General features: G+C 41.4%; 1 protein-coding gene across 2 annotated transcripts in view; it reads right to left on the bottom strand.

Moving 5' to 3' along the window:
• Window positions 1-26,650, bottom strand: part of CHRM2 (cholinergic receptor muscarinic 2) — a 277,488-nt gene that overhangs the window by 74,224 nt on the left and 176,614 nt on the right. The window contains exon 3 of one of the 2 annotated variants that reach the window (XR_005748038.1): window positions 22,136-22,344. The exons of the other annotated variant lie outside the window; for it this stretch is intronic. The gene's annotated coding sequence lies outside the window, so the exon portion shown is untranslated. Of the gene's footprint in view, window positions 1-22,135; window positions 22,345-26,650 lie in introns of those variants that run through there. 2 annotated transcript variants of the gene reach the window in all.

The raw sequence follows: 26,650 nt of genomic DNA, 5'->3' as shown, positions 1-26,650 counted from the left end.
TTCCCACCCCCACTCCTTTTCTGAAATCATGTGGTTACTTTTCTGGATTTTGACTGGATGTTAGTGATCATAGCAGAATTTAGTGTAAGGAACACACAAGAGAAAATGCATGTTGACAAGGGGAGTGTAGAGGTGGACGGGGAGACTACTGACATCACGACTCCACCCACCAAGCTCCAGACAACAGACCCACCCACAGAATCTGCAGTTTTTCAGGTCTCATAACAGACAGAGGGGAGACATTTGACAGGTGAGGATACATGCAGGAGGCATGTATATCCTTATAGATCAGCACTATGGCAGTAGTTTAGAAAGGATGAGAGTGGGTTTACATCCACTTTAAGGACTAGGAACTCTCAGTCCCTTTGGAAAGTAGCACAAAAATGTTGTAGGTTGCAAACAAGAGTGACTCCAACTCCACCATGGACAGTGATCCCAGTTCTACTAACTGCAGAAACTACCAGCCCACTGTGGTGGAAAGTTTGAACTTCATATTTTATACCAGTGCAAAAGATGAATGTATGTTTTACGATGACAGGGCCACGCTTGTACTGTAGAAGGCATCTCCTGTCGTGGGAATCAGTAAAAGGTGTCAGGTATTAATTAAATGAGCTAAATCATCCTTTTGTCTTGAAAGGAAGCTCTGATAGTCTAAAAGGCCCCATCACAGTAGGGGCCCTTAGCATGCTAATGGAGCAAATGGTCAAACCACGCATCAAAGGAACGTTTGACATACCCTAGACTTATAGGTTTTTTAGATTAGTGCATGCTAGAAACATCTTTAGGAGGCTTGGAAGGCAACCAATCAGGATTCGGATGGAACTCGGAACCAATGAATATCTAAGTTTGAGATTCAACCAATCCGTTCGTAAGGCAATGTTACACCAATAGCATCCTGAGGATTTTGAATCCTGGAGGGAGGGGGGGAGAGGAGGGCAAGGGAGCATAAAGGTCAGAGAGAAAACTCTGAGAGCTCTCTCTTGCCCTGCAGATGTGGACCTGAACAGTGGTGATGTAAACCCTTGTCCCCTTCTCTCTCTCTCTCTCTCTCTCTCTCTCCCCCCCCCCCCTCTCTCTCTCTCTCTCTCTCTCTCTATACCTCTCTCATTCTCTCTCTCTCTCTCTCCTTCCCTCTATCTCTCTCTTCCTAAGCTTAATCTCTGTAACTTTTCCTTTCCTATGAATTGTCTTGAGATACTGATGTATTCATTTTAGCCGTATTACTGTTTGTATAATTGTGTGCCTTGGATATCATCTTGTTTTTTAAAGGTGTTATAGGTTATGTTATGCTTGTAAATATTGTAGTAATACCAGTTTCTACTCTGTATCAATAAATGTAATATTTTTTTGCTTTTTCGCAGCGCTATTCTTTGCTTTAATTTTTATATAGACAAAAAGGTTTTTATAGCTTATTTTAATTATTTACGTGCGATATTAATATTTCTCTGATTATTAATTATGTACGTGCGTTATTAATTTTTCTATGACAAAATGGTGCCCCGTGTGAAAGGAGAGTTAACTTTTCAGAACTTAACCTTTTCTTTTTTGTCTATGCGAATGTGTTTATGAGACTGATTTTGAATAATGTAGATATATATATAGAATGAAATTGCAGCCGTGGGTCCTAATCCGAGCCGTCGTATCTATGCGCCTGATTCTTAGAATCGTTCACGCATAGATATCCATTAGATCCGACAGGCGTAGGTCTCTTACACCGTCGGATCGTAACTGCATATTTTTATTTTATTTTTTTCTGACCACTAGGTGGCGCTTCCGTCGAATTCCGCGTTGAGCATGCAAATTAGCTAGATACGCGAATTCCCGAAAGTACGCCCGGCCGACGCAGTAAAGTTACGTTAGGCTTTTCCCGGCGTATAGTTGCCCCTGGTATATGAAGCATAAGTATGGCTGTCGTTCCCGCGTCGAAATTTGAAAAAGTTACGTAGTTTGCGTAAGTCGTCCGTGAATGGGGCTGGACGTCATCTACGTTCACGTCAAAATCAATGACGTCCTTGCGGCATACTTTGGAGCAATGTACACTGGGAAATTCCACGGACGGCGCATGCGCCGTTCGGCAAAAACGTCTATCACGTCGAGTCACAGTAGATTTACAAAAAACACGCCCCCTGATCCAAATTTGAATTAGGCGGGCTTGCGCCGGCTGATTTGCGCTACACCGCCGCAACTTACGGAGCTAGTGCTTTGAGAATACAGCGCTTGCCCGTCTGGGTTGCAGAGGCGTAGCGTAGAGCGGATACGTTACACCCGCACCAATTTACCCCGCTGACTGTGAATCTGGGCCTGTGTGCGTTTATGCAGTTGACCCTTTGAATGAGATTAGGCCAATCTTTGTGAGTGAAACACACCTATGCTTTTGTAAATAAACAGTGGGGCGATGGCGCCGCTATAATGATTAATATTCAATAAGGTGTGGGTGTAGTGGTTATTAAACCTATGTGACTCAGTTGGTGAACCTACACCAATAGTTGGTGTCCAAGAAACCTCCACGTTAATAGGAGAAATAGATGAATGAATAAAGTCAGGACCCTGTGCAGGCCAGCAAAGAGAAGTGACTTGTGATAAAAAAAAACATTTAAAATTAGAAATAAAGCAGTTCAAATGAATATCCAGGTTGAGGCCTCTAGGAACTAGAGACCCCAACCTGTGTATCCAACGGGTCTCATTTTGTGAGACCTGGATCTTTTTGTTGCCCCCCGCCAGTGGTCTTTAATAATGTCAACCCCATAGAATGTGAGGCAGGATGGATCCTTATGATGTTTTTCCTCAAAATGTCTAGAGAGACTATGTTTTGGGAATCCATTACGTATGTTTTGGATGTGCTCACGTGTTCTTACACGTAAGGGTCTGGTGGTACGGCCCACATACTGAAGTCGGCAGCGGCACTCTATGACGTAGGTCACATGGGTGCTATTACAAGTAATACGTTATTTTATCTGGAATTCTCTATTATGTACAGGGGACTTGAATGTTGTTTTTCTCAGAGGCTGGGGTTCATTTGTTTTGCACGGTGGGCATCTCTGGCATCCGTGGAGTCCTTCAGGTTCTGGACAGGTGTTCGCTTCCCTGGGGGGATCAAGTGCATTGTGGACGGGGTGTGTTAGTGGTGTTGGTGCTCTGCGGTGGGTGAGTCTGGGTCGTGATGGCAATACCGCTACTAAAGTTCTGTGCTCTTTGAAAATGGGCCAATACTTTTTGAAGATCTTTTCCAATTGTTGGTATTGGTTGCTGTATACTGTGATAAAGGCCAGATCCATAGTAGGTGCTTAATGAAGCTTTTTCTTGTTGAGCAAAGCTTCCCTATCCATCTCACAAATGTTAATTTTCAGTTGTTGTCAGCACCTATGCTTTTGGGCTGCGTTTCCACTGGTGCAACTCCAATGTGGCCTAATTCAAGGTGCGATTTGGAAATGCAGCTTTAGTGCGACTGTGGTGTGGCTTTGAATGTGTTTTTTTGATCCAGAAGTCGCATCAAAATGGTGCAGGTACCTTTATCGGTCGCTGCAGCATTGAGCCACATAGATTGGAATGGGTGCTATTGAAATCAATGGGCTGCGAGTTGTAATGCGACTTTGGGTCCAAAGTCGCATGGCAAATCGCATCAGTGGAAACGGAGACTAAAATCACACTGAATTATCTGGATGTATGTGAATCTATTCCTCTGTTTAAACAAATAACTGGGGATGGTAAGCGGTGTAATAAGATCTGTAAACACTGACTATATTGTAACTGCTAAAACTCATTAGGTAAGCGTCAGTTAAATTAGTGCAATTAGGTGCCTCTTGCACTGCAAGCAATCATAACAATCTAATAAGTAAGCATTACTTTTAGAATATTGCAGAAAAGTTCACGGGAGGACAACTAATTTAGTTGGGAAAATCCCCGGGCTAATTTTTTGAAGGACTATAGTCAGTCATTGTTCTGACAAGTAGTGAAAAAAGATCAGCAGAGGGGCAGTACCGGTCCACTCAATCAGGGGTCAAAGCGTAGCTAGCTTTGGGAAAAAGCGACCTTTAAGGGTTTGCGGGATCAGCTCAAAGTCCTTCGTCCGCAAAAAGGATGGGAAATCAAATCGCTTCAAAACGGATGTCGAACCGTGGGGAGCCTTACCACTGGACTCCGAAGGAAGAAATGATAGATGAATATGGACCTTGGGTTGTGAAATATATAAAAGATTGGGATCAGTGGACAGGAAAGCAATATTCGAAAAAGGGTACTTTCAAGCCAAGCGCTTGGGAAGCCCTGTGGTACAGTCACCACGGGAAGATGATACTAACAAATGAAAAAGATGCTTGGAGGGCAGGGATGGTAGGATATCAGAACTGATGAGGTGAGTATTTTTAATAGGGAATCCACATCCCCAGAGAAGTGATGATGAACAGAGGTTATGGGTTTAAGTAGGATATAGAACATGTGGATCTGTGTAAGGTTGTGAGGTCATATTTGACCTAGCTAAACAGGTTTTGCGGAAAGGTGTGAGATCCTTCTATTCTGTGAGAGTGTGTGACGTGTGTTCTCTGGTGCTGACAGCCCAAACTACCCCCTCCTTTTTTTCTCCAGGTCTTCTTTTTTTCTCTAGGTCTGGGAGAGTGGAAAAAGAGATCTTATTGACTTGCAAATGACCTGCATTCTGTAATGGTGAATTGAAAAGGGCAATTACAAAAAATGTGTTTGTTTTTCTTTACAGAAGGTTCTGCGAAAACGTTGTGATGAAGTAAGACTGTCTTGCAAGACAAAAGGGAAACTTATAAAAAATGTGTTTGTTTTAAAACTGCTCATTTTTTAACCATGGTGAATACATTTTTTAGGGGGGAATTATTGGTATACCATAGAACAAAAATCCATATGGCATTAATATGTATTATAGTAATACATATTAATGAAACGTTGAGCTCAACAATTTTTGGTATTTTAAAAGAAAGTGCACGGTTTATGTAATATAATGTAATGTATATTTGTGTTTTATATGCTAATGTCTTGTTACAGATATATAACCATTGTTTTTTGTTTCTAGGTTAAGAAAAAATTGAATGTTTATTACTAAACTTTTATTTTGTGTTTTATCCCTCAGAATCGATAACTGTGTTTTTCAGGATTTCAGAATAAGAGGAAATCTTTAGGTTGGTTAGTCGGTCGGGTTTCACAAGGTTTAGGTTTTCATGACCATTATCTAGTTGGAACGTCTAGTGGTCAGTCCATTTGGCTATGTTTTTGGACCACCTAGTGGGGGTTACATGTGCTGATCCACTGAATAGCAGAACCAACTAACTGAGGTCCGTGTATTAGTTTTTTATGAAAAATTGAGTAAGACTGCAAGGGATAATTGGCACTCTAACACATATATTAGGCTAAGTAGCATTCAGGGGTACCACACTTAGTGTTACAAGGGTCTTGGGGTATTCTCCAGCAGTTGAAATGGATCGGCCATAGATCCGTGGCATATCTGTTTTCTTATTTACCCAAGATCAGCCATGCTGACACGTGTAGTTCCATAGATCTAATAGGTAAAATCCTGATGTTACTTTGGCCAGACTTGTGTTTTTAGGACTTCTTAAACTCCCCCCCCGCTGTTAAGCCTGGCTGTACAAGGTTGCATTGCCTCAGTGCTACAAGGAATTTTTCTTAGTCTATTGGTCAGTTGTGCCTGATAGCACCCGTTCCCTTGAGCTGGAGACACATTATGCAATTCTTGTTTTCCAATTTCTTTTAAATTTACCGGCAGAAATATAGTACGAGGGCCTGCCTGGTGGCATACGTGTTGAAAGTGCATAGGTCTGGCCTCGTATTGTATAGTTTAGGGTTGTGTCGGGAGAAAAGGGGTGCAGGAAGATCGCATGGGGTGATACCAGCTCTTGGCTGTTCCAGGGGCCCTCCCTTCCGATATACATGTGGGCATGCAGTATTCTTCTCGGTTAATATCCATAGGTGTCCTTTCTGTCCTAGATTACTTGTGTACCTTAACTGGTGGTCTGGGACTTGCAGGCCAAGAAGATCAGTGCGCCAGGGTGGCACTAGACTCCTGTCTTTCATGGGAGTCCTGTCTGAATGGTGAAGGCAGTTTGTTTTGTAGGGGTGAAGGATAACATAGTCTAATTACTGAATTGATAGAGGAGAGAGAAAGTGTGCAGCCTCTATGAGGGATCGGGTGTACCTGGTGGCAGGTGGTTTTCAATCCGGGTATCCAGACTATTTCCCATACTAAAGAGAGGCTCAATGGCGACTGTCTTTGGAGCGGGAGGTGGGTAATTGGATACCGTAATCACTATAGAGCTGGAGATAATCAAGAACACATTGGGAGGCCCTGGGCTACATATCAGGGAAGGAACTTTGGGCATGGACGGAACTTTGTGCATATATCATGGTCAATTTGGGTACTATCCTATCAGACTCTACTGGGTTATACCCTGGAGTCCATTCCTGTTCTGAGGGTCGTGAGTCCAGACAGGACTTGAAAGAAATATTGGAATGGGTGACTAGTATGACATAAATGTATGTGGTGCAGGTACCCAGGAGACTGGCATCTATGCATAATAGGGTGTCTGTTGGCCAAACTAGAGGGTGCCAGGTGATACATCAATGGGGTGAAAACTTCCTCGTAGAGGCAGTGTCTAAAGCTCAGCAGTCCTATAAAGAAGCTTTCGCTTACTGGACATGGGAGAGGTACACCTAGTTGATGTCTCACCTGAGAGGTTGAATCCCTGCACAAGTAATGACAGTAACTACATACAGGAACATGCCCTGTTAAATAAAGGGAATACACGTGGGCTAACCGGGTACAGAGTGGTTGATAAGACTATTACCCTGTATGTGCTGAGTATACACTGAATCAAGTGATTGTCAAGTGACCAGTGGCGTTCTCCCAGAGATGTGCAGACACAGCATAAGGTTCACGCAGGACGCTTATTTCTGAGGAGTAACCCAACAGAGGAGGGGTGTATTCAGCACTATATAGGGGGAATAGGAGCTGGGATGGGTGTTGGTAATAGAGTGGACAGCGGTCTCCTGAGGAACAGACCCGCAGCCATGGCTTCAGACAATAAGCACGGCTTTGTTGCTCTGAGAGATTGGTGACAGTTGTGACAACATGCAACAGAGTTACATAAATACCCAGTTTAATATGGCTCAGTCGGTTTTATCGACCATGTTAAGAGGTTGAAAGAGAGTGTGATAGGGTATAGGACAAAAACATGTCATTGGCTCTGGCGTACTTGCAGGGGCAGGCGGAGTTATTGACCAGTATCAGGCTGATTGTACAAAGCTCTGTATGATGGGCGGTAGCCTGAGGAGTTAGCATCACCACTCAGTAAGACTTTGACAAAACTCGTCGCTTACACTAATCCAAAATGATAGTCAAATGCCGGGATGGGCTGTACTGGTTTAGATTGTGAGAGATGAGGTGCTGTATGATCCCATATACGGAAGTGCAGACTCGGTCTGTAGAGATGTTGGCATCAATGAGCTTACTGACTGGGGATTCTATCTTGGTGCATTTGGGGCTAAATGACCCACATGTGATCAGAGGGTACGGAAGCTGAGAGCAGGTTGATATTTCCCCCTGTCAGAAGTGTGACCACGATGTCTTTTGCATTCCAGGTCAATACGCGGTGGTGAAGGAGGAATGTTGGGAAGGTATTTCACTGTGGGTTCTGGATGGGAAGATCATTACAGGGGAGGAAACACCTAGGTATAATTTAGGACATAGGCGAGTTTTGTTTCTTTGTCCTAGAGGATACCGATGGGGTGTTAGTCATGGAACTAGGGTGTTCCTTGGACCTACCAGGTGGTAGTGGGGCATGGTCACTAAAATCAAGTCACAGGGATGGAGTTTGTGTGGGTTTTGTCATTGTTTCAATGGTATATGTGCTGTTGTACTCAATACCGAATGCTGGGGTATGGGTGCTGGTCTAGTGATGCACTGTTGTCAGCATTAGGTGGAATTGTACTCAACAGGGTACACTACCTTGGGGAGTCTATTGTACATATTCTCTTGTCCTTGGTATGGATATAGACGGAACCCCGGGTTACACCCCGAGTTGCCCTGGAAAAAGGTTTTTATAGCAAACCTGACATCCCCTTTACACTTACTGAAACTTCCGTTGGGAGTCGGGGAGGAATTAAAGTATTTTACTCCACCCTGTTGTTGTCGTCCTAATCTGTGTAGCTTTATGACTCTCCCTGATGCAAGTAATGATGTGCATTACTATCAGGAGAATGAACGCCAAAACTATGAGAATGTGCACCTCAACGAGGTATCTTCTCTCAAGAAACAGAAAAGCCACTAACTCAGAAACAAATTTCTGAAGAAGCCTGTTCCAATCCAGACCAATACAAATGTACCGTTTTTTAATACTCCTCGGTTAATTTTTTATCACGTTCGTGTAATCTTTTAGTAATTTTTTTTTTTTTTTTTTTTTTTTAATTCATTTTTTTTCCATTACAATTTTTTTTCACTTTTCCTTTTTATACGTTTTTTTTAATTTTTTTTAAAGTTATTTTGTTATTCATTTTTTCTCTCTCGGTTTTATTTCAATTGTTATTCATTTTTTAATCAATTTTCTCATTTCTCATTTTCTTTTTTTTTTTTTTCAGTTTTTTTTTCTCTCATTTTTCTCCCTGAAGTGTTATGGTTATAATTTTTTGCTTTTAATTTTTTTGAAGTTTTTTCATTGTTATTGTTTTTGTTCCCTCTCATTCCATTCAGGTGAGAAAAGTTCCAAAAGGTTTGAACTTTTTCCACCTGAAGGGGGGAGTAGTACATAGACCTGGAGGGAAAAGAATAAATAATGCATTGTTTTTAATTGCCCTTTTGTTGGAGAATTTATTATTATTCTTTGGTTTGGGGAAGAGCCTCTAAAAAAATTTTTAGTAAGAAGTACAGTCGGGTTTGACTAAATTCTAAAAAGTTTGTTGGCAACCATTGTTTAGTCGCTCCTTTTTAATATTTTAATTTTTTATCTTTTTAAACCGACTTGTACATTGTGAAGTGACCATGATCATGTTCACCTGTTGATCACCAATAGGGCAGAAAAGTCTATTTTTTTGTTTTGTTTTGTTCTTGTTTTTTTTTTAGAGAGGACCCTAGAACTATATTTTTTCCTGTTGATCTAGGAATAAGCCTCTTCAATTTGTAATAATAAAGTGCGGTCAGGTTTACCAAAATTCTACAAATTTAAATCATATCTCTCTTATTGTACCTGACCAGCAAAAATACCACCAATTACTAGTATGAGAGAGGAGTCGTTTTTCAAACGGAACAATGTTTTATTTTTTATCTCGCTGTCAGCTAAAATTGACAGGGCAACTAGGTATTAGGTTTTTTGAATACCGATTCAATGCTCTTTAACAATCTAAAGTGGAATGTAAACTGGAGATCTTGGTTGGAGCAGCATTAAATCTGTAGTTTTTATTTTTTTTCTATTTTCCTTATTCTTTTTCATTACTCACCTCTCTTCCTTTCCTCCTTTAGTATTATGCTCTCTAAGTTTTTATTTTTGGCTGCTATCATACATCTTCTCAGGATAACGTAACTAGGACATCAATCATATCATTTTGTTTTAAGGCTCGTGAGCATTAATTCTACCTCCCCTAGTCTACCGACTGCTTTAAAGTCGTAAAAGTCACCCCACTGCTCCTGTCTGACATTCCTCCAATAACTGTACACTGACGTTCTCCTTTCTCCTTTTATATTCATACATGGCTGTCCGGAGGCCCACCCAACCACCACCTGAAGAAGCAACAACAACCAAGTCATTCTTTTTGAGACAAACGTGCCACGAAGAAGACTCTCCTGAACTTTCCTTCATCCTGCTGAAAAAGTGCTGTCTCGCGGTCCGATCCAATTGTGACAATCATAACACCATATTTCCAGGATACAGGACTAAATATGTAAGGATCCCGCCATCAATGTTGGAGTTCCACTCCTCCAATGCAGAGGGGTGATGAAACATTGCAGTACAGACACTCATGGTTCGGATCTGAAGTCTCAAAGGCACCAGGACTGTCTCAAGTCTACATTGATGAGTTACGACGAGTTCAAGAAATGAAGAAGCCGCAGTGGTGGTGGGGGGAAGGGTCAGGGCTTCTGGGCCGTTGTGAGGGGGTACCGGATCCTTGAAGGAGGACATAAGTTCAAGAATGAACTTCAGGGGGGACTGTGGTGGAAAGTTTGAACTTCATATTTTATACCAGTGCAAAAGATGAATGTATGTTTTACGATGACAGGGCCACGCTTGTACTGTAGAAGGCATCTCCTGTCGTGGGAATCAGTAAAAGGTGTCAGGTATTAATTAAATGAGCTAAATCATCCTTTTGTCTTGAAAGGAAGCTCTGATAGTCTAAAAGGCCCCATCACAGTAGGGGCCCTTAGCATGCTAATGGAGCAAATGGTCAAACCACGCATCAAAGGAACGTTTGACATACCCTAGACTTATAGGTTTTTTAGATTAGTGCATGCTAGAAACATCTTTAGGAGGCTTGGAAGGCAACCAATCAGGATTCGGATGGAACTCGGAACCAATGAATATCTAAGTTTGAGATTCAACCAATCCGTTCATAAGGCAATGTTACACCAATAGCATCCTGAGGATTTTGAATCCTGGAGGGAGGGGGGGAGAGGAGGGCAAGGGAGCATAAAGGTCAGAGAGAAAACTCTGAGAGCTCTCTCTTGCCCTGCAGATGTGGACCTGAACAGTGGTGATGTAAACCCTTGTCCCCTTCTCTCTCTCTCTCTCTCTCTCTCTCCCCCCCCCCTCTCTCTCTCTCTCTCTCTCTCTCTCTATACCTCTCTCATTCTCTCTCTCTCTCTCTCCTTCCCTCTATCTCTCTCTTCCTAAGCTTAATCTCTGTAACTTTTCCTTTCCTATGAATTGTCTTGAGATACTGATGTATTCATTTTAGCCGTATTACTGTTTGTATAATTGTGTGCCTTGGATATCATCTTGTTTTTTAAAGGTGTTATAGGTTATGTTATGCTTGTAAATATTGTAGTAATACCAGTTTCTACTCTGTATCAATAAATGTAATATTTTTTTGCTTTTTCGCAGCGCTATTCTTTGCTTTAATTTTTATATAGACAAAAAGGTTTTTATAGCTTATTTTAATTATTTACGTGCGATATTAATATTTCTCTGATTATTAATTATGTACGTGCGTTAAAGTGACAAGTGCTCCCGCGCTACTATAGATCCTTGAAATACAAACACCTCAACAAATAATATACAGTGCAGCAAAATCTAGCAGTGTTTTACCAAACACAAAAATAGAAATAAAATAGTTAAAAGTGATTCTGCGCAACGTATCTCACATTGCTGTGACACATAAATATAAACACAAAAAATGTGAAATGATAATAAATTAGATAAAGTGTGAATATAAATATACTAAATAGTCCGTGTATACAAGTGGTATAGGAGAGCTAATAGCTCAAATATTGCAGCAAAATAAAAGTGCAAAAACAGCAACTGATATAGAGCCAAACAAATGTTAAATAAAAGTGATGTGCAAAACGAGCAAAAATAAGTCCTTCAGTGAAACAAATTCCATAGAATATGTATAAAAACTGCCAGATGATCCGATCAGTATGCTGAATCAGGTGTTGAATAAGTGACTAGCAGATGAAAATCAAATCCTTCACTAGGCTCACCAGCCTCTTACCTCTAAGTAGATAAAGATGAGCATCGAATCACACCATGGAAATCCTTTATGGGTAGTCCCTGTCACTTCTCCCCTTGAGCTTGTACCTCGTCTCTACGACCAATTCATATAGTACTCCGCCCAGATAGAAAAAATTGGAGAGAGGGAACAAAAAGAGGAACCTCCAATAGTGAAGCACAGTAAACCAAGTTGTATTTTATTTAATGAAAAAACCTGTGCTTACATCTAAAAAACAACAAATGTGCAGCAGTTTTAAAAATGAGCGGCGTTCACAGCGCCGGCTTACGTCACTCCAGGTGTACGCCAATCCCTACGCGTTACGACACGACGTCACGTGTCTTCATCTGGGGCATCTGATTGGCGGACATTCTCTTGTTTATATATCCGGGAAAACGGAAATAATATCGCCGCCATATTATTGAAGTCCAAATGATATGTATATACATTACATTGGAATGGCATATCTCCATCTGAGGATCATTACACGATACATATCTCCACGGCAACTAGATGTTATAGACTCGCTACGATGCAACACTGGGTTATATTTACCGCTGCATGTCAGACAAATAATTACAAGTAAAAAATTTAATATTAAAAATGAATATTTCCGCAATCTAGGGAGGGAAGTCATTCTCATCCCCGAGGTATCAATGGGAATAAATCCTCTCAACCAATTATATTATAAGGGAAATATTAAATTGTACATATATAAATTCACCAAAAATGGTGATAGCAATCCTATTTAAAAAACAGACCTATAGATTATAAAAAGGTAATATAAAACAAATACTACACGTATTCAAACGCAGTATTTGAAAATTAATATATAAAAAATATGTAAAATATAAAAATATAGATAAAAATACATTAATATAGTACAATCCAGATGATGGGTATCCATATATATAATTACCTGTAGATATATAAATATATATATGAAAAATATAAAAAATTATATATATACAAATAAGTGGGTGGTCGCACACCTGGTTTGTCGCATCACATACCCACAATCTACATATATAAAGATATTTCTTTCTCAAGTGTTCCTATTGACCTTCATGTATAAACCATTCTCCCTCAAATAGTAAGATGACAAATATACACAGAATAGCTGAATTCAATCAATCAAAAGTTACTAAGAAAACAATTGAGATCGAACTCCACGTTCATACCACCCGGTACAAGTGTACGCATAGTATGAATCCATTTAGATTCCTTTTGGCTGATTGTACGTATCTTGTGACTCCCTCTCCATGAGGGATTGTATTTTTCTACCCCCCAGAATTGTAATTGGGTGGGGTCACGATTATGTACTTGATCAAAGTGCCTTGACACACTGTGTTTCGGAAAGCCCTTAATTATGTTCTCCACATGTTCGTTAACCCGTACCTTCAGGGCCCTCTTTGTTCTGCCGACATATTGGAGGTTACAGCTACATTGTAGCACATAGACAACCCCCTCAGTATGACAACCAATAAACTCTTTAATCACGTGGGTTTCACCTGTATTTGTTGCTAGAAACTCGGTACGTTTCTTTTGAAACTTCTGTGATTTCTTACATGCATTACAGTTCTTGCATGGATAAAAACCCTTTCCTGAAAAGAAGGTATATCCTGGTTTTGGTGGTGGTTCAACTACTGTTCTCACAATCAAGTTTCTCAAAGTTGGTGCTCTCTTATACACTATCCTTGGTTTTTCAGGAAGTAGTTGCCCTAGATCCTTATCTCCCTTTAAAATGTGCCAGTGTCTCTCAATCAATTTGGCCACATCTTTATATTGGGAGTTATAGTCTAGAATAAGAACCGGTGCACTTTGTTGTTGGTGTATTTTCGGTTTATCCTGCAACATCAGATTCCTATCTAGCTTACTTACAGTATTTATTTGATCTTTCACCCATGGTCCATCATAGCCTTTTTCTTTAAACCTCATGCCAATCATGTCAGCTTGCAGCATGTAATCACTCTCTTTCGTACAGTTCCTTCTAATTCTAATCAGTTGTCCCTTCGGGATATTTAATATCCCGAAGGGACAACTGATTAGAATTAGAAGGAACTGTACGAAAGAGAGTGATTACATGCTGCAAGCTGACATGATTGGCATGAGGTTTAAAGAAAAAGGCTATGATGGACCATGGGTGAAAGATCAAATAAATACTGTAAGTAAGCTAGATAGGAATCTGATGTTGCAGGATAAACCGAAAATACACCAACAACAAAGTGCACCGGTTCTTATTCTAGACTATAACTCCCAATATAAAGATGTGGCCAAATTGATTGAGAGACACTGGCACATTTTAAAGGGAGATAAGGATCTAGGGCAACTACTTCCTGAAAAACCAAGGATAGTGTATAAGAGAGCACCAACTTTGAGAAACTTGATTGTGAGAACAGTAGTTGAACCACCACCAAAACCAGGATATACCTTCTTTTCAGGAAAGGGTTTTTATCCATGCAAGAACTGTAATGCATGTAAGAAATCACAGAAGTTTCAAAAGAAACGTACCGAGTTTCTAGCAACAAATACAGGTGAAACCCACGTGATTAAAGAGTTTATTGGTTGTCATACTGAGGGGGTTGTCTATGTGCTACAATGTAGCTGTAACCTCCAATATGTCGGCAGAACAAAGAGGGCCCTGAAGGTACGGGTTAACGAACATGTGGAGAACATAATTAAGGGCTTTCCGAAACACAGTGTGTCAAGGCACTTTGATCAAGTACATAATCGTGACCCCACCCAATTACAATTCTGGGGGGTAGAAAAATACAATCCCTCATGGAGAGGGAGTCACAAGATACGTACAATCAGCCAAAAGGAATCTAAATGGATTCATACTATGCGTACACTTGTACCGGGTGGTATGAACGTGGAGTTCGATCTCAATTGTTTTCTTAGTAACTTTTGATTGATTGAATTCAGCTATTCTGTGTATATTTGTCATCTTACTATTTGAGGGAGAATGGTTTATACATGAAGGTCAATAGGAACACTTGAGAAAGAAATATCTTTATATATGTAGATTGTGGGTATGTGATGCGACAAACCAGGTGTGCGACCACCCACTTATTTGTATATATATAATTTTTTATATTTTTCATATATATATTTATATATCTACAGGTAATTATATATATGGATACCCATCATCTGGATTGTACTATATTAATGTATTTTTATCTATATTTTTATATTTTACATATTTTTTATATATTAATTTTCAAATACTGCGTTTGAATACGTGTAGTATTTGTTTTATATTACCTTTTTATAATCTATAGGTCTGTTTTTTAAATAGGATTGCTATCACCATTTTTGGTGAATTTATATATGTACAATTTAATATTTCCCTTATAATATAATTGGTTGAGAGGATTTATTCCCATTGATACCTCGGGGATGAGAATGACTTCCCTCCCTAGATTGCGGAAATATTCATTTTTAATATTAAATTTTTTACTTGTAATTATTTGTCTGACATGCAGCGGTAAATATAACCCAGTGTTGCATCGTAGCGAGTCTATAACATCTAGTTGCCGTGGAGATATGTATCGTGTAATGATCCTCAGATGGAGATATGCCATTCCAATGTAATGTATATACATATCATTTGGACTTCAATAATATGGCGGCGATATTATTTCCGTTTTCCCGGATATATAAACAAGAGAATGTCCGCCAATCAGATGCCCCAGATGAAGACACGTGACGTCGTGTCGTAACGCGTAGGGATTGGCGTACACCTGGAGTGACGTAAGCCGGCGCTGTGAACGCCGCTCATTTTTAAAACTGCTGCACATTTGTTGTTTTTTAGATGTAAGCACAGGTTTTTTCATTAAATAAAATACAACTTGGTTTACTGTGCTTCACTATTGGAGGTTCCTCTTTTTGTTCCCTCTCTCCAATTTTTTCTATCTGGGCGGAGTACTATATGAATTGGTCGTAGAGACGAGGTACAAGCTCAAGGGGAGAAGTGACAGGGACTACCCATAAAGGATTTCCATGGTGTGATTCGATGCTCATCTTTATCTACTTAGAGGTAAGAGGCTGGTGAGCCTAGTGAAGGATTTGATTTTCATCTGCTAGTCACTTATTCAACACCTGATTCAGCATACTGATCGGATCATCTGGCAGTTTTTATACATATTCTATGGAATTTGTTTCACTGAAGGACTTATTTTTGCTCGTTTTGCACATCACTTTTATTTAACATTTGTTTGGCTCTATATCAGTTGCTGTTTTTGCACTTTTATTTTGCTGCAATATTTGAGCTATTAGCTCTCCTATACCACTTGTATACACGGACTATTTAGTATATTTATATTCACACTTTATCTAATTTATTATCATTTCACATTTTTTGTGTTTATATTTATGTGTCACAGCAATGTGAGATACGTTGCGCAGAATCACTTTTAACTATTTTATGTACGTGCGTTATTAATTTTTCTATGACAAAATGGTGCCCCGTGTGAAAGGAGAGTTAACTTTTCAGAACTTAACCTTTTCTTTTTTGTCTATGCGAATGTGTTTATGAGACTGATTTTGAATAATACTACTTAAGATCTCCCAGGGCGAGTTAAAGGAAAAATTCAGCCCCAACGCTGTTTTCCAGAAAGGCTTGCTATTTGTCACAGTCTTTCGCCTTGCAAGTTCCTGACCATGCTGATGTACCCACACTGTCCTCTTTGCTCTTGCTGCCTCTTTGGTACGATACCTTTAAAACCGTGATGCTGTCAGGATCCTACCAAGCAAGCCTGAGCCCCAACCCCAGCCCCAACCCCCACGGCATGGGTTCTCGTCAAGGGCCACCAACAGTCTCCTCAGCACTTCATCTTCCACGACTCCCTGCCAGCATCACTCATCCATATTTAAGGGCTGGCTTAGCCACCATGCCAGGCCCACCGCCGGCGCCTGGGGATTGGCCAGACTCCCCTAAGTATGCAGATCAATGTTCCTGTCCTCTGCCCTCCAGTTTCCAGAAAGTTCTTAAACCTTCCAGAACAAGGTGGAGGTATCAGAGACCTGCATGTATGAGTCATCCAACCCTGTGACTGGAGTACATTTTTGACCTAGATACAAAAACGAATTTTACCATGAGCTAAAATATAAATTTGCCTGCACTCACACTAGTAGCACACTAGAGGGTGCTATATCCAGATTACCACCAAAGGCATTGGGGCTGGACTGCTGCACATCACTAACAAAGTACTTTACAGGTAGGACGGTGTTTCCTGTGCATCTTAAGGTTTCATTTGTAATTTTGACTAAAATGTACAGTAAATTCAAACATTTTAAAGTAGCCTTTCATATTTGGGTCATTCACCTGGTCATTTTTTAAATATACACTAAATGGCCAAACATATTTATTACAAATATTTATATAGCCCCAACAGTTATGGTCTCTATCTCATATGCATAATGTACATACACATACTAGAGACCATTTAGAAAGGGGCCATTTAACTTAACAACATGTCTTTTTTCAAGCACATGGAGAACATGCAGGTAGTGTCCTGATCGGGATTCCAACCATGGACCACTGGCTGTGACTGACGGTTGTGGAAGCCAATGGCTCCTGCTGCAGGTATAAGCGCTAACCACTAAGCCACAATGGCAGGGAAGTGGGCATCTGACCACCATGCCTTTAGGAGCTGGTTTGGCTTATTCCAAAACCATAGCCATTACTATAGATTTAAATAAGAAAAAACAAGCTGCGCAAATATGATGAGTGTCGACCACTGAGTGGACAATCAATGATGATGAAGAAGATCTCCAAAGAGAATATAGAACCCAATCTTAGTGAAATTCAATGAAAAATTAGTCCTCAAACATAAAATTGAGTCTCTGTGACAAAAATGAATGAAAAGTGATTCAAAGAGTGATCGTCTCTCTCAAGATGTGCTGCTCCTCTAGAGAAAACAAATGGTGTCAAAAACACCACGAAAGGTGACCAGATAGTAAAGAGGATCTTCCACCACAGTGATTATCAACTTCTTACCAGATGAGAAGATACCAATTAGAGATCTTCTGTGAGCCTGTGGCTATGAACCCAGCCTAAAGGTTTGTCTGGCAAGGATGTCTTCACCCCAAATTTCTCGGATCCTCTACCGCTCAGGACGATGTTGATCACACCCAAACAAGAGGAAAGGAAAAGAGGGCGCACATAGCGTAATCCAATAAGAGATTTAATAAAATATGAAAATTAAAAACACACTTACATTTGAGTAGATATAAAATCACGTATAAAAAGTTCTGTAGCCGGCCGGCTAACACAGCCCGTTCACTCCGGGACTCAGTGTAACGCAGTGGCGTCAGCACGCCGCTTTACCCTACAACGTTTCATCTTCGTAGACTTCGTCCTGGGGCACAAGTGGCGTGCTGACACCGCCATTTATATCTGCATTTTACAAAAGGGACCCCCTTCTGAGCTCCCAGCTATCCTATTACCAAAACAGCCATTTTGGATAAGGGAAAAACAATTATATGTTGGCTCCATGTGAATAGAAGCAATTATTTTATCTCTCAGTGAATAGACTGGTTTATTAATAATGAAATTATTAAAATAATAATAATAATAACTTTGAAAGCTTAACAGCTCCAAAGCTTACATTGTGTGCTTGAATAAAAATAGCGCTTTGCCCATATTGGCCCAGGAGGAGGAACCTACGGATCTTAAAGGTGGCCAGGCGAACAGGTGTCATCAAGATCTGGTCCCCTGAATCCGAGGGCCTGGAATCAAAGCCTTACCTTAAGGTACCAGGATCCCCCCATTCCGATTGGAATCTGTGTCTGAGGATCAGCAAGCTGCCAGCATTTCCTCTCCAACCACCATAGATTTGGCTTCCCTCTTACTTTTTTAATAACCTCCATTCTAAAAAGACTTTCCATAAGATATTGTAGTGGAAATTTGAGATCAAGTAATGATGTAGGTTGAGAAGAACTGTCTCTCTATCTGCGTTCCAGTTCATCCCAAAGGTGTTCAGTAGGGTTGAGGTGCAGGACACTCAAGTTCCTCCAAACCAAAATCATCAAACCATGTTTTTATGGCACAGAGGGACACACTTATGCCGTGTACACACAATCGGAATTTCCAACAACAAATGTTCGATGTGAGCTTTTGGTCGGATATTCCGACCGTGTGTAGGCTCCATCGGCCATTTACTGTCGGAATTTCCGACAACAAATGTTTGAGAGCTGGTTCTCAATTTTTCCGACAACAAAAATTATTGGCGCAAATTCCGATCGTGTGTATCTAAATCCAACGCACAAAAATTCTACGCATGCTCGGAATCATTGTACTTCATTGTACGTCATTGTACGTCACCGCGTTCTTGACGTTCGGTATTTCCGAGCAACATTTGTGCGGCCGTGTGTATGCAAGACAAGTTTGAGCCAATCTGTAGGAAAAAAATCCACGGTTTTGTTGTCGGAAATTACGATAGTGCGTACGCGGCATAAGACTGGAAATGAAAAGGTCCTTCCCCAAACTATCACCACAAGGTTGGAAGCACACAGTTAACTAAAATGTCTTTGAATGATTTAACATTACCATTACCCTTCACTTGGAGGGCTATCCAGCTACTTTTAGGCCTCGTACACACGGCCGAGAAACTCGACGGGCAAAACACATAGTTTTGCTCGTCGAGTTCCTTGTGAAGCCGCCGTGGATCTCGGCGAGCCAAATTTGCCCATTCCTGTCTGGGAAAAATAAGACATGCTTTCTTTTTGGCCGACGAGATCCTCGTCGGTTTCCTTGTCGAAAAGTGTACACACGGCCGGTTTCCTCGGCAAAAAAAAAAACCCAGCAAGCTTCTTGCTGGTTTTTGCCGAGAAACTCGGCCGTGTGTACGAGGCATTAGCCATGTAATATACGTATTGAATAAAACGAACGAGCACATGGGAAGTGTCTAGGTTTTGTACTTTCTGAGTTGGAAAGGTTTTATATTCAACTGATGGAATTCTATACATGGCCGGGACCTGGGAATCCATCTTGGCAGTGTGGACACGGGAGACCGTTTCACATTATGAAAATACATTTGCCAATTCTTTGTAGCTAGATAGCTAAATCAGGCTGTTTCAGGCTTCGGCGAACTCTTTCATGCCTCATGAATCATCGGCTTGATTTAATAATTACCATTTTTTCCTTCCGCGCCTCTACCAATAACACATATGATTCCACGTCTGGAAGGCCATTTATACTTCTCAAAACACTTGTCGACTCCCATTGATTTTCCCATTCATTTACATTTTTAATATTACAAGTCTGGTTAAAATAACGGGGCTGGGCTGGCGTCCCCAATTACATTATTTATATACATGCCAAAGAGTAGATGACCGTGAAGGGGGCTTCCGCCTGATGTTTCACACAAAAAAAAAGCTCTATAACTTTGACATTGCGGCAATATAATATACAGCATGCAGTTTTTTTATGTCCACCAAAGTTGGAATTAGACATCCGATCCGTTACACATAAGGAACCATCTTGATATTGGTATCTGCAGCCCTGGTGCTACACCTGGTTCTATCCCCATAAGGCTCTATTCACACTAATGCGTTTATTTGGTGCATTTTGCAGACCAGCATCCAAAATGCAAGTTCCGCATTTTTAACGCGATTTTGATACGACTTTGGCGCAATTTGCATTTTTTTTATCCTGTTTATAACTGGTTGCTAAGGAGGGGACTAGGAATCCAGCCACCGCATCCTTAACAACCAATGAGTCATCAGCTCTCCGCTGAATGTAAAAAAATAATTGCCGACTAAAAAAAAAAAATCGCATGGGGTCCATAACAGGCCCTTGGGTTTAGTATGGAAATAAAAAAAAAATGGCATGGGTTCCCCCCCTTCCCCCCAAAATCTATACCAGACCCTTATCCGAGCATGTAGCCCGGCAGGTCAGGAAAGGGAGGGGATGAGCGAGCGCCCCCCCCTCCTGGACCATACCAGGCCGCATGCCCTTAACAAAATAAAAACGCAAATTGCGGTAAAAACGCGTGTAGGAATTGAAAGGCCACACCGTAATATTCAAGTCCAGATACAAGCTTATTCCGATGGCAGACTGTTTATGTCCAACTAGTTTCAGGGTCTGTAACGCAATTTTCAGGCTTAAAGAATATAAAACAGTGAAAGAGTTACGTGGACATATCAATATATAATCGTATTATTAATAAAGAGGGGTAAATTAGCACAGCATCCATGAGGTTGTTTCACAACATACTCTGTTGCATTTTATTAAAGCCCAGGTCCGAGAAATTGGAAAATTCTCTGTTGTAGTGGGGTTTCGCTGGCACTGCAGGGGGGTAACGGCTATTTTATTTTAGGGGATAGTAAAAGCTTCCCAGCAGACAGTGCTCCTCCATGTTGTAGTGATGGACTATCCCTTGGTGCCATCATGTTCAGGGCCATCTTTTAGGCAGGGCAAAAGGGAAAGCTGCCCTGGGCCCTGTCATTGTTGTGGGGCCCAAAGCCGCTGCCTCATACTTGACAACTATCCCAGTTTAAATTCCCTTGTCCCTTGAAGTTTTAATCCTGTGCTGTGTTCTGGTATCTCAGTGTGAAGTTCTGTCACTAACGCTGCCTGTCTCTGCCCTATTGTTGTGTACAGATGACTCGCCTGCAAACCCTGTGTTTATATGTAAATAACGGGAGCATTCATATGTAAACAGTGGCGGCATTCATATGTATATCATTCCCCTCTGCAGTGAAGAGATGAGGTGCTGTAACCTCTAGCAACCAATCAGTGAGCAGTATCACTGTACAGTAATCTCTAGCAACCAGTGAGCAGTATTACTGTACAGTAATCTCTAGCAACCAGTGAGCAGTATCACTGTACAGTAATCTCTAGCAACCAGTGAGCAGTATTACTGTACAGTAATCTCTAGCAACCAGCAAATCAACAAGAAGAAATCACGTGCTGTAACCTCTAGCAACTAATCAGTGAGCTGTAATGTGTGCTGTAACCTCTAGCAACCAGTCAGTAAGTGGTAATGATATGCTGTAACCTCTGGCAACCAATCGCAATCACTGCCTGATCTGATACAGTAAACTGATTTTAAGTCTAGCTGATATTTATTGTATGTCTCAGAGCAGTTGGAGAGCAAGAATTTTTTTTTGCCCAGGGTCCAATCAACATTAAAGACGGCCCTGATCATGTTCAGTGCAGGTCTATAGACCTTGTATCAGTCTTGAGGACTTCAGGTTATTAGCTGCTGGAGCATGGGGGAAAGATGCTGCAGGAAGGGACTGGTCTGGCAGCGCAAAGAATTTGGTAAGTAAATCCTCTTTTCCATGCCCCCTAGCAGTGGGCACAACCCCACTGCAAGAAAGATTTTTCAGAATTTTTGGAGCTCAGCTTTAAGCCCTGATGAAGGGGATGGCCCTGAAACATGTTGGCTTTATAAACAGTCTGTCATTGGAATAAACTTGTATTTGGACTTTAACATGATGCGGTGCTTTATTTCTAGATTAACACATCTCCTTCAGTATGTCTGCATTCATTGAGCACATTCTGTAGCATTGCTGAATATTCTGTTGATGTCAGGGACTGCATTGGAGGACCCCTATATGAAGAAATACCCCCCTGAGAAAGGAACACTCACCCCATGCCTCGTGCCAGGATTGGCCCGGAAAACGATCCGTGTTGTTTCTAGTATCCAATCAGATGTTTTCTCTCTATTGTCCAGGAAAGGGTAAAGAATGAAAAGACGTTTTCTGATTGGCTGCTAAGCACGGCACTGTTCATTCAGACATTTCGATGTACGAGACAAGAGTCATTAACTTGGAAGATTCAGTATTTGGTTACAATGAACATTAAAATGGAAAGCAGCTTGGCGAGATGAAAGCGATGGGAGTACAGATGTGACGGAGGTGGCGCAGACTGGTACATTTTTGGCTCTCCATAATAACAGATTTGTGACCGTGTACAGAAGCTGCGTCTGGTGCCATAAACACGCCACTAACTGAGCAAGACTGCAGCAGATTGAAGTCCCATGTAAGCCAATGACAAACAGAGATAAGCTACAGTTGTCCTTTTTTATTTTTAGACTTTTTGCCAGACTGTGATAGTTTCCCTCATTTGTCCCTTTCTGTCGGTAGAAAAATCTTCATTTGTACTTTGTTTTTGCTGCCTTCTGTAGTCAGGAAACCATTTGATCACATTTCTGTGACCTTCTGTTTTCCCTTCTCTAATATTGCAGAATCCGACGCTTAATGTAGCAATGCACTGTGGGACTTTGAGATCAATCACACCAGCCGGGACGTTCTAAAATCTATGGGTGTTGATTAAAGAGGAACTGCAGTCTGCTCACATAATTTGTAATAAAAACATATTTGCCATTCTGAAGCTTCCCTCCAACCACTTTGCATATTCATTTATATATACTGCCATTCTGTACTTGCTAAAAAAATATGCTGCAATCTACTGAGTCTGGCTGATATCATTTTAACTGTGGGCAGCTGAAGCTGTTACCTGTTCACTTCCTGGATTTACACAGACACACACCTCAAGCTCTGCAGCTCTGATTGGCCCTCCTATGACTCATCCATCCTACCTTCCTGGCAAACTCTCACCAGAGTGAGAGCGAGAGCTGTGTATGCATACCTCCCAACTGTCCCTGATTTGGAGGGACTGTCCCTGATTTGGAGCAATGTCCCTCTGTCCCTCATTCCTCCTCATTTGTCCCTCATTTTGGTCTGATCTATATAGTTGTATATAAAGTGCACTTTGTATCTATCAAAAAGTGTTTTCCAGCTCTAAACCTTTCATCTGATTTCTAAATTGCTGCATTTGTAAATTCCAAAAGCCAATATAAAGAAATAGTAGTGGTAAAAAAAGCACTTGTGGGTTTAACCAATCTTATTTTTTTTTGTACAATTCTCCTTTAAGGGGGCGTGGCAAGGGGTGTGTCCTATGCCTACATACTTTTGCTGATAGGTGTCCCTCATTCCCATCTCAGAAAGTTGGGAGGTATGGTGTATGATGTCATAAGCCTAGGCTAATGACCAGACAAGAAACAGGAAGTGGGCTGTATAAGGTATTTACTGTCAGAAAAAAAATGTTTTACTATCCATAGTTAAAACAACAAGGGCAGAAGATTTATTAGATGCAAAGTTGAAAAAATGTCTGAAGGTCCGATTTAACCGCTTGAGGACCACCGCACGCAGATATACGTCTGCAGAATGGCACGGCTGGGCACAAGGCACGGCTGGGCACCCAGCCGTGGGTCGTGCAGCGCGGCGGCGTCGTACTCATGACCCGGTCCTCAACTTTGCGGACCCGATCGCCGCCGGTGTCCCGCGATTGGGTCACAGAGTGGAAGAATGGGGAGAGGTAAGTGTACAAACCTCTCCCCATGCTTCCTAGTGAGACTGACACTGATCGTCTGTTCCCTGTCATAGGGAACGACGATCAGTGACGTCACACGCCCAGCCACACCCCCCCCACAGTAAGAAACACAAATCAGGGCACACTTAACCCATACAGCGCCCACTCCTGGTTAACCCCTTCACTGCCAGTGTAATTTTTACAGTAACCAGTGCATTTCTATAGCACTGTCCGCTGTAAAAATGACAATGGTCACAAAATAGTGTCAAAAGTGTCCGATGTGTCCGCCATAATGTCGCAGTCACGATAAAAATCATTGATCGCCGCCATTACTAGAAAAAAAATTATTAATAAAAATGCAATAAAACTATAGCCTATTTGGTAAACGCTATAAATTTTGCGCAAACCAATCAATAAACGCTTATTGCGATTTTTTTATCAAAAATATGTAGAAGAATACGTATCGGCCTAAACTGAGGAAAACAATGTTTTGCTGCAGTCACGGGAGGGGGGAGCCGGCCTGACATCCCCCAGTGTGCCCCCCCCCCCTCCCCACATGTCAGCTAAAAAAAAAAAAAAATCCTCAATGTCGGGATGGTGTCACCCCTCTAGCGGGTTTCACCCGGGTGCGGACCGCACCCCCTGCACCCCCCTAGCAACGCCACTGAGCACAAGTTCTGATATCGCCAGGGCTTTTTTTCAGGGGGAACTTGGGGGAACTCAGTTCCACCACCTCTGGCTCAGACCCTTTGGTGCCTGCTCACCACAATCACTTGTAAACATAGAAGTCTGTTTTTTGTGTTTACAAGTGACAGCTCTGCACTCTGTGTGTAACCCCCCTGAACTCTGCACCCTTTAAGACCCTCCTACTGTTTGTGAAATCTGACCAGGGTCGTGGTTGGGTTCCTGCACCTATTGTCTGAGAAAAAAAGCTCTGGATATAGCACTCCCCATTGATCTGTCTGAATGGGTTCCTTTAGATTTAATTTTTTTTAGAACAGGAGGGGGAAAAGACCCAAATTCTGCAGAGATCGCTGTGATCCTGTGTGAGGATGAAAGTGTGCAGTCATTTCTTATCGGTTACAATGCGACAACTTGTACCAGCAAGTGACATGTGTTCCAGAAACCCAATGTGTTGAAAATACACAACACCCACATTAACACCAGTACATATGGCAGATATTAATAACAGCGGAGGGCTTCTTTACATAACCTACAGATTGGTAGTACATATACAGAGATGCTGGGAATTAGTGGTCTTCCAAAATAAAAATAAAAACATACATAATGGAAAAGGGGACACAAAGTGGGTGTGGAAAGAGCTGCTCACCCCTAAATGATAGATAATAGGGAGAACTCCCCCGATGGGGTTTTTAGGCAGCAAGATATATGGAGAATTGTATGAGTCAAGAAACTGAATATATAATTATAAAAATAGAAAATATTTAATGATACATAGAAAGTCATAAAAGTGAGCTCTGGTATTCCATACAAGGTCAATAAGTACATACAGAGAGATAAGCACCAAATATCAGATGAGAAGCTCCCTTTTGACTTTTTTCCAGGCGTTTTTAAGATTAAAAGGTCATCAATGTAAAAGCAGTAAAATGCCTGTAATCTGCCAAAAAATAAACTCATGTACTTTTTTGAGAGACAGGCATTTTGCTTGAGGCGACAGAACACTAATGCCGCGTACACGCGGTCGGAATTTCTGATGGAAAAAGTCAAAAGGGAGCTTCTCATCTGATATTCCATCCATATGTGTATGCCCCATCAGACTTTTTCTGCCGGAAATTCCGACGCACTTAGATAGAGAATAGGTTCTCTATTTTTCCTTTGGAAATTCCAACAGAGTTTTTCCCGTTGGTAAGTCCGGTCGTGTGTACGTGGCATCAGATGTAAAGAGGGGCCATGAAAATGAATGGGATTGGTCTTTTTGGGTGTTTTTAGAGCTGAAGCCCAAGAACGCCTAGATGTGAACAGAACCTTAGTACTTGGGGGAGAAACCCTTGGAGGAAGAAAAACGATAAAAAAATATATGTCCTTTATTCCTTTGTAAGTGGGCAAACTTACAAAATCTGCAGGGGATGAAATAATTATTTTTCCTACTATACATATTACTGTTGCATTTATGGCCCATTCACATCATGTTGTTGTGATAACGCACAGCAAGGCACGTTCATGTTGTAGGTGCGAAATGCAATGCGGTGCCATTCGTCATGAATAGCACCCCAACACACCTACTGGGAGACATGTTGTAGCGCAATATGCTACCATGCGTTGCAAAATGGTGCCAAAAAAATAAATAGTGCATGCACTATTCTTGGGCCCTGCTCTGCAATGTATGCTGGTGTGTTGTCGCATGTTGCACTGTGCTGCAACCAGTGGCGGTGCGTCCATAGAGGGCGCAGGAGCGCCGCCCCCTCTCGCTCCTGCACCGCCATTGAATACAACACATGGATTCATGCATTGCATCAATCCATGTATTGTTGCTGCCACCCACTATTCAGATGACCGCCCCCCTGGAGAGCGCCGGCCACTTCCTAAGCTGGTTGGCTTAGGAAGTGCCTATCAGAGCCAGGGACTCTGATAGGCTTTCCGATTACAGCCTGAGGGCTGTAATCGGCTTCCTAATTGTTTAACCAGGGGACGCAC

This window comes from Rana temporaria, chromosome 3, assembly GCF_905171775.1.
Source record: "Rana temporaria chromosome 3, aRanTem1.1, whole genome shotgun sequence".
NCBI lineage: Eukaryota > Metazoa > Chordata > Amphibia > Anura > Ranidae > Rana > Rana temporaria.
Note: the sequence above shows the minus strand (reverse complement) of the source record. Positions and strands in the feature narration are given on the sequence as shown.